The following is an 8,094-nucleotide window of genomic DNA, read 5'->3' as shown; positions in this document are numbered from 1 at the left end:
TCTGCAGTTACTTTTTTACAAAGTGATGTGACCACCTCCACTGTTGTTTTGGTTTTCTCCCTTTTGGTGAGTCTTTGTTATCATGTTCATAAGGCCAAAGCCCTGTTGTATGGAAGCTGCACCTGTGTTGTTGAATGCGATGCTGAGCGGTGGTGGTCCTACAAGGAAGAAAATGTTATCAGTAGGCTGTGCCACTTAGGCTGGGCAGTCCTCTGAGAAGCTGGATTAATTGGTCTGGGCACAGGAGTGTACTAATCCATGGCTCTGGTATCTCAAATAACAGCTCCTTGCAGTGATGCAGGGTCGCATATATACACATTGAGGGATTTGTAGAGTCAAAGCATGGAGCTCTGTAATTCATTTTGGTGCTTGTCCACTGCAGGAGGAGAACTATCCCTATTTAACTGCTGAGACTTCTTTTATGATGCGCAGAGATTGTTGGGGGCTCTTCAGGCGAAAAAACCTGAAGGAACATTGATGACCAGATTGTGGCTTAAGTACCTAAAACATTTTTCTTGTTTGTCATTCAGTGCTCAGCTGCTGCCAAGCCTGTGAGAAATCCGTGCTTTCCGAGACCTGAATGCTTTGGTACTAAATTTCTTGTTGCACATGAAGTTCTGTTTCTGGATATGTCAGAAGCATCTTAGCAGATCTGCAGGTGCTGGTGGCTAACCTCTAGATTCACAAAACCTTACAGAGATGCACTCAGACTATGCTTGTATTAGCTAATCTTGTGGCTTAATAGGGCTTGGCATCAAGCCCTTAATGTTCATACTACACAATTCTCAAGGGATTTTGCTTCAGACAAGATCCTGTGGACTGAACGGCCGATTGTGGTCAGAGCCCATTATGTGGTTTCTAGGTGGTGCATCTTCAACTTTCATGTCATCCAGAAGGAATCCATTCGTGTACTCCAAGACTCTTCTGTGATATATAAACAATAAGTAGGAGCAATTAGGAGAAATATTTTAAAACTGTAGTCCTGGTCTGTATTAAATATGTGGATGCATCCTTAAGTATCAAAAAGTGTCCATACCCAAAAGTGAATGAATTATGCTGCAAAATATATGCTGCAAGTTGCTGTCAGATGATGAAGACCTGGATGAAAAGACAGAGCTTGTGTTTCATATCATTAAGAATTTATCATACTATATAAAATAAAGCACACTCTCTCTCTACTTTTTCCCTTTTTGAGAGATGAAATAAACATACTTTCTTTGCCCAGCAAATGGACATTTGAGTTCACCTGCACATAAATTCCAGCTTCCTTATGTTGTACAGATACTTTTCTGGTGTAAAGCCAAGTATTTTGCATACTATTTGAACAAAACAGTCTGTTAGCGGTGCACCTGGTCTCCTATGCAAAGACCTAAATGAAGAAAAGATTTGTGCACAAGCTGTCAGTTTGAGTCCAAGTTCTTAATACTTTAAAGTCTCAGGCACTTAGAAAAAATAATTCTGCCATGTTCCAGCAAGGATTTGAGAAAAACTCAAACTTCAATCAAAAGGATCAGCAAGGAGTTTGTGGTAGTCATGAACTCTTACAGCTAGTACCCTATGCTGACTTTTAGCATGAAGGGTTCTTCATATTATGTGAAAAACTTGCTGCATATTCTTTGGATTGCTTTGGTGGCAGAACTGTTCTCTAGTCTTCCACAGCATCTTCAGAAAATGAATCTGTGTGAAAAGTGGCACTGCAAGGTTTCAAGCATGTATTAGCACTATAGAAGGGGGCTTTTATTGTAGGATCACTGCAAATATATGTAGTTTGGAAAAAATACACCATTTGCTAATGCAATGTGAACTTTTCCTGTTGGTAGAAATTTCTTTTTCTAACAACTACCTAGTAATCAGTGTTTTATTTGTGTGTGACTTTGTCCTTGTTTGCAAGCAGTTAGTGTCTTAGAATCTGTTTGTCAAAACAAACAAACAAACAAACAAACAAGCATTACCTCATTTTAACCCTCAATAATGGTGTTGAGAGCTTTAAGGTTTTAAAAGGCCTGACAAATTGTGTACCCATGACTGCATGTTAAATGTTAAGCAGTAGCTCTGAAAATGGCCTTTCATTAAGGTTGTGTTTTACTTGGTAAATATTTGATGTGTGCCATCACACAAGGTGTAGCTCACCATAAATTTCCTTTGATTCCTAGGGGCTATAAGGCTAAATAGCCTTAACATTAACAGCTATTTTAAACATGGCTCTGCTACCCCAGTCTTGCTTGATATTTATCTTGCCAAGGATGGAAAAGAGCATGCTGGAATGTAGCAGCTAGCAAAGATCTGAAGCAAATCCAGGGTGGACCAGTCATTGTATATTTTTAGTGAGTACCACAGGGCATATAAGAGTTAGAGAATAAAACGCAGTGATAGGGGAGTTGAACTAAGGGAAGTGGAACTAAGCACATAAATTCTATTTAAATCCTTTCACTGTTATTTTCTGACAACTTGCTCAGTCCCTCAAGTCCACTGCACATTACTTTTGACTTTAACATCCTTTGACTTTAAGGTCCTTTGACTTTAAGGAGACATAGCCATGCTCCAATAGTCCAGATCTATCTCGGGTTTTAGTCTTGTCTCCAGCAACTACTTTTATGTGCCATGTGTCTGATGATAACCCTCCTTTTCATAGCCAAGGGGCTAGACCAGAAAGTCGACCTAGTGTCAGATCTTCCTGAGCCTGGGGGAGTTCCAACTCAAACGTTCCACTTCGCATTAGAGTGCTACTCCCACAAGCTATATGCTATGTTATTCTGCGACAGATGCTTTTTTCCCCCTGGTTGAACTGTGCCACAGCGCAGGAAACTCCATTGGATCAGTGAGTCTGGAGATGAAGGCTGTTTTACATGAAGCAGTTGATTAACGTGGAGCGCTCTGAGAGCAGGGGCCTGTAACTGAAACTGGACAGTATTCTAATCACAAGTCGTGGCCACAGTTACGTGAACTTTCTTCTGGACCTGGGGTGTTTCAGCTCAGGTCCTGGTACATGAAGTTGGTTTATTTTAATTCTTGAAATTTACAAATCCTGATTTGTCCTAGTACAAAACCAGTGTGAACATCACTCATAGCCTACATCTACTCAAACCAGAGTAATAGTTATATATCAAAGTAGTTATATATCGAAGTTATATATCAAAGTTTTCAGTATAGTAGTATTTCAGGTTTGATGTGCACACTAATGGCAGGCAAATTTGATCTTGTCACATAGTTGACCAGAGGATAATTTGATTTGAAAATTACTGTAATGATTTAAAAAAAAAAAAATTCACCATACTCTAAAGGCAGCTGCAGTTTTTACATAAACTAAAAGATTTTTATAAATTGTTATTTCCCTACAGAAAACCAGAGATTTCATTTTCCAGTCAGGATGGATTAGGCAGTCCAGGATTTTGAACTTTACTGATACTGTTAGAAAGCATCTTTGAAACCCAAAATTTTGGCTTAGGTGAAGTTGCAATTTGAAAGACCACAAGAATGACATTTTCTGAAAAATTCTGTTGTCAGCAACCGTCCAGATGTGATTCTTCCTGTTATAAGTACTGCTAGATGATATGGAAGTGAGGGAGAAAGAATCAGTTTGGTTTGTATTTTGTGTGATAGGCTGCTCTATTGTGACGGTAGTATAAATATGCTTATGCAACTGTAGCTGTGTCCTGTTTTAGCTGTAAACACTCTGCTTTTGCTTGTGGACATATTGATTTACTCTGAGTCATTCCTTCTCTGTCAGAGTTGCCAACAGCGATAATTACACTGAAAACAAACAGAACTGGGATCAAGGCTTTCACATTTGTTTTATTCTGTGGTTTCTGAGACAGGCAATCAGATATGAAGAGATGTGTACCACTCTAGGTAGTTTTGATACTAGCTCTGATTCTCCTGGGGGAGGTTTGGCTACAGATACCACAATGGCACTTTTAATGCTTCTGTCCTTGCTAATACACTCCCAAAGGAGTCTAGAGCTGTAATGGGAGTGGAGGGCTGGAACCAGGCTGTTGTAAGCAACATGCTTTTCTGATTCCACTTAACTTGATCAGTTTATGAGTCTTGAAACCAGCTAGGGGTTTATTTTTTTTGCCTGGCACAACACTCATTGGAGGACTATTCCATACTCTTGCTGCTCTAATGGTAAGAAACTTCCTTCTGGTTTCCAGCCTGAAGTTATGCAGAGCAAGTTCGGGCTTTTTAAATTTTCCTCTGCTGTTAACTTAATTCTCACATAACTTCAGCAGTTTTTTTCTTCCCTGCTATTACAAAAAATAGGCAGTGTGTCTGTGAAGAGCACTTGGCTTTTGTCTTGCAAAGTTAAGTGAACTAATTTAGTCTGTGCTTCTGTAGACATTCTCCCCTACCCCATCACTAATATTAAATTTTGTATACATGTTTTAATTAAAACTCAATCAGTCTCAAAAATGTTTTTTTTTTTTTTTTTAACTTGGTACACTAAGGAGTTGGGTCCCATTGGGGTTGGTTGTCCATGAATATCTCTGCTGTTTCACAAGATTGCTCTCACATCCATCATATGTCAAACTCACTGATTATGCAGCCATCCAGAAACTGTTGTGCTCAGGGTCACAGGGAAACTGAGGCACATATGGAACATTATTGCAAGTTCCAGTGTATGCATAATGGTCTTTCACATCCACTGTCAAATAACATATCCAGGGCTTGTTTACATTTGTGATGGTTTAGCCCAAATCACCACACAGCTTCTCGCTCACTCTCCCCCTCCCCAGGGGACAACCAGGACAACATTCCATGTAACAAGCATTTTGGTTTTACAGAAGAAGTGTTTGTTAAGCTGAAAAGCAATGGGCTTGAGACCTAAGTTGCTGAATTTCACTCTGAATCTATTAATTTACGTCCAGGCTGCCTCCATGACAGTTTGGTACTCTGTTGCTTTAAGAAAGTCTTCAGATTTTGTCTCATTCCATGAATCCCGTTCTCTTGTTACTTATCATCTTACCATTCATATTCGGTGGTTAGTTTTCTTTAAATTGAAAAAAAAATTCATAGAAAGTATCAATATTGAAAAATGTGGCTGAAAATGGGTTTCAAAAAATGGCATTGTTTTGCCATCCTTGGGGGATACATGTTCTAAAATGATCACCAATAGAAAACTTGCACTTTACAGCTGCACTGTGTGTGAGTTTTACAACAAAAGGAAGGCAAGAAAGTATCTTTTTATCCTTACAAATAAGTAAAAATAGATATCTATTGTATCTGGCAATAGAAAAAAAGTATGTTCATGACCACCACGAGAGAATATGGTCTTTACAAGATACTCTTTTTATCAGGAGTTGATCCACTTCGTGGAAAAATCTTAAAGGCTCTGGGACAGGAAAGTTAATGCTCATCTTCATGTTGAATGAGTCCTTTCAGGTTTGCTCCAACATCCTCTGAGTTCAATAGACTGTCACCTCATATGCACAGCATGTGCACATCTTTGTACTAAAACGAAGGGAATTCAGACTGTGCTTCCTTTACAAAAGTAATTGCACTGTACTGCAGCCAAACTTGAGCAGAATATTGGCATTTTATCAAGTCATATATTCAGCATAATGAAATTCATTGAGAAATGCATTACTGTCTTTGAATAGGATGGATGATATTCAGACTCTATGAAAAGCAGAATTAATGGGGAAATCCTTGATTCTTGATAATGCAACTAGCTTGGAAATTTGGCAAAGCAATGTGAAAAGCACCTATTGCCTGACTGTTTGTTTGGTTTTTTTTTCATCAGTTAAGCACATAAACACTTATGGACTGTGTTCCCATGTTTCACACATACTTTTGCTACAGCTCAGGGTAAATGCAGAAATAAAAGGAAAGCTGTAAAGTGCAGGCTGGCAGAGGAAATACGTACCAGTGAAACTGGTGAAAAGGCTGAATCTTATTTGGCTAAAGCACAAACTTTTCAGTTTCTGATTTCTTATTGGAAAGCTGCAAAGTTCTGCCTCAAAATATGAAGCTGAAAGTTACAGCAAATACCAGTGCTATATTATCAATATTAGCAGTTAACTAGTACAGCAGTACAGACAAAGACAGAGAAATAAAGTACTGGGATTAGAACTACTTTCAGTTAAGCCTGGTACACAAGCCATAGGCAGTTCTCCAACTTCATGCAATAGGCTTTGGATCAATGCTGTTTATTAGTGCTATTGTTATATTCTTCTCAAATTGACAGTGCAAACAAGGCATGATTCATTGCACAGGGCGTTTGAAATTTTTTTTTTTTCTGATGAGAATATGCTGCAATAAGTCTTTTTTCTTTCTTTTATTTTTAAGTTTTTTTAAATGTAAGGTCTGCTCTAGTGCAAAGAGTAACTCAGACTTCCCAACCAGACATCTATATTAATTTGATAGGACATTTGTTTTCCAGTTAACTGCTTTGCCAGTGTCTAGGGGCAGGAAAAGAATCATTCTCTAATATGAAAAATTGAAGTACAACAGATCACCTTCAATGTGATCTCAAGAAGAGCCTTTATTTACATTGATCAGATTATTCATGTCTCAAAGAATGTTATCTGAAGCTTAACAAAATCACACTATTTTTTTTGTGTGTGTGCATAGTAACCCACAGTAGCAGGACACATAGAGTGAACTCAGGAGCTCAGAAGTGAGTATAAACACTATGAGAGTTAGAGATACTTTCAGTATGGCGAACTAGAATTCATTAATGCAATTTTAATTAACACTTATTTTTTCCAAAACAAAGAGGTACTTTACTTTTTTTTTTTTTCAAATAACAAGGCCATTCTGGCCTGCCTTGCAGATGTGTGTGGCAGGATAGAGCACAGAACCTCTTGCTCCACTAGAATACCAGGAGGAACTGGTGATGAGTCAATTTATTCACCTTGTGCAGTTCTGTGGCGTGTGGCCAGGACACTGCTAACTGCTATCAGGGTTGTTAATTTCTGACAGAATATATCAGGTGCTACTGGATTTTCTTTTTTATGTTTTTCTTTTAGAAATATCAGTAATGCTCCTATATAATGATGTATAATGGATTCTGCCATTTAAGCACTGCTCTTCCTGCTATCATTCAGAGAAGTTCCCAAATTGTCACCTTAGGTTAAACATCTGTAAATTACTGACTTTAATTTTCAGAGCTACTGAGGTGAAAACACTCTGGCATAGTTCAGAATAAAAGAAAGACTACAGATACTGGAAAATTGCTACTTGTGAAGTTGTGTTGTGTTGCACACTATTACTGTCATTTCTGGAGTGTGGAGAAATAATTTGTTTCAGGGATCACTGACTATAATCGATAACTTGGTCTATCCTAATGTCTCTCAGCCAGTAAACATTCTCAAGATTGATACAATTCCTACAATAGTTCCCACTGATCACTATTGAGAGTGTACTTGTGCATGAGTGTTAATCATGGAAACTGCTGTGAAGTTTTACTTTGACAGACTTTTTTCACAGGTAAAAGTGGAAAAAGTAGCATTACTCATATAACATACAGGAAGCCAGATAGCTTAACTGACTAGTAAATTGATTTTGTGCATTGTTTTTAGTTAAATTTGGATTTTAGTTCAATTCTGGAAAGTTATATACTTCATATGTGAATAGACTGATGCCCTATATAACAGACTATCTGTTTGTACACAAATACAATAAAATTGAACCAGTGTACATTAGAACAAAATAATAGGAAGAGGGACCATTTCTTAGTTTGCCTGCATTATATAGCACCCAGTAGGTACTGACATCATAGCTGCCAGTACATATTCCTACCTCCAAGCTTTCCACCTAAATGAAGAACAAATTCAAACACTCAGGGAGAAGACATGAATAGAGGTTTTAGGTAAGCTAGTTCTAAGAATTAATATTAACATATATTAATATATTTAAAACATTACACGTGATACATTAATTGAATAGGTACCTACTTAAGCAATAAGCAACAAAATGGCAAATACATGGAGCGGATGTTTGTAAATCATGGGACAAATGGGAGATTTTTTCATTTTCTATGCAACATTAATCTCGTTTTCTAGACAACCTTACATGATCAGGATTGGAAACGCTTGTCTCCAAACATTTTACATCTTCCAGAAGCAGACGAATAGAGGTTCTCAAAAAATATTG

General features: G+C 37.8%; 1 long non-coding RNA gene across 1 annotated transcript in view; it reads right to left on the bottom strand.

Moving 5' to 3' along the window:
* Positions 1-474: 474 nt before the first annotated feature.
* LOC147600954 (uncharacterized) overlaps positions 475-8,094 on the bottom strand; it is a 30,997-nt gene continuing 23,377 nt past the window's right edge. Inside the window, exons 3-4 of the long non-coding RNA XR_015258457.1 lie at positions 5,864-5,968; positions 475-1,098 (exon numbers count right to left, since the gene is read on the bottom strand). This is a non-coding gene — a long non-coding RNA (uncharacterized LOC147600954). The remainder of the gene's footprint in view (positions 1,099-5,863; positions 5,969-8,094) is intronic.

Source organism: Chlamydotis macqueenii, chromosome 4, assembly GCF_036417535.1.
Source record: "Chlamydotis macqueenii isolate bChlMac1 chromosome 4, bChlMac1.mat, whole genome shotgun sequence".
Lineage (NCBI taxonomy): Eukaryota > Metazoa > Chordata > Aves > Otidiformes > Otididae > Chlamydotis > Chlamydotis macqueenii.
The sequence above is the reverse complement of the archived record's forward strand: the minus strand, read 5'-3'. Positions and strand labels throughout refer to the sequence as shown.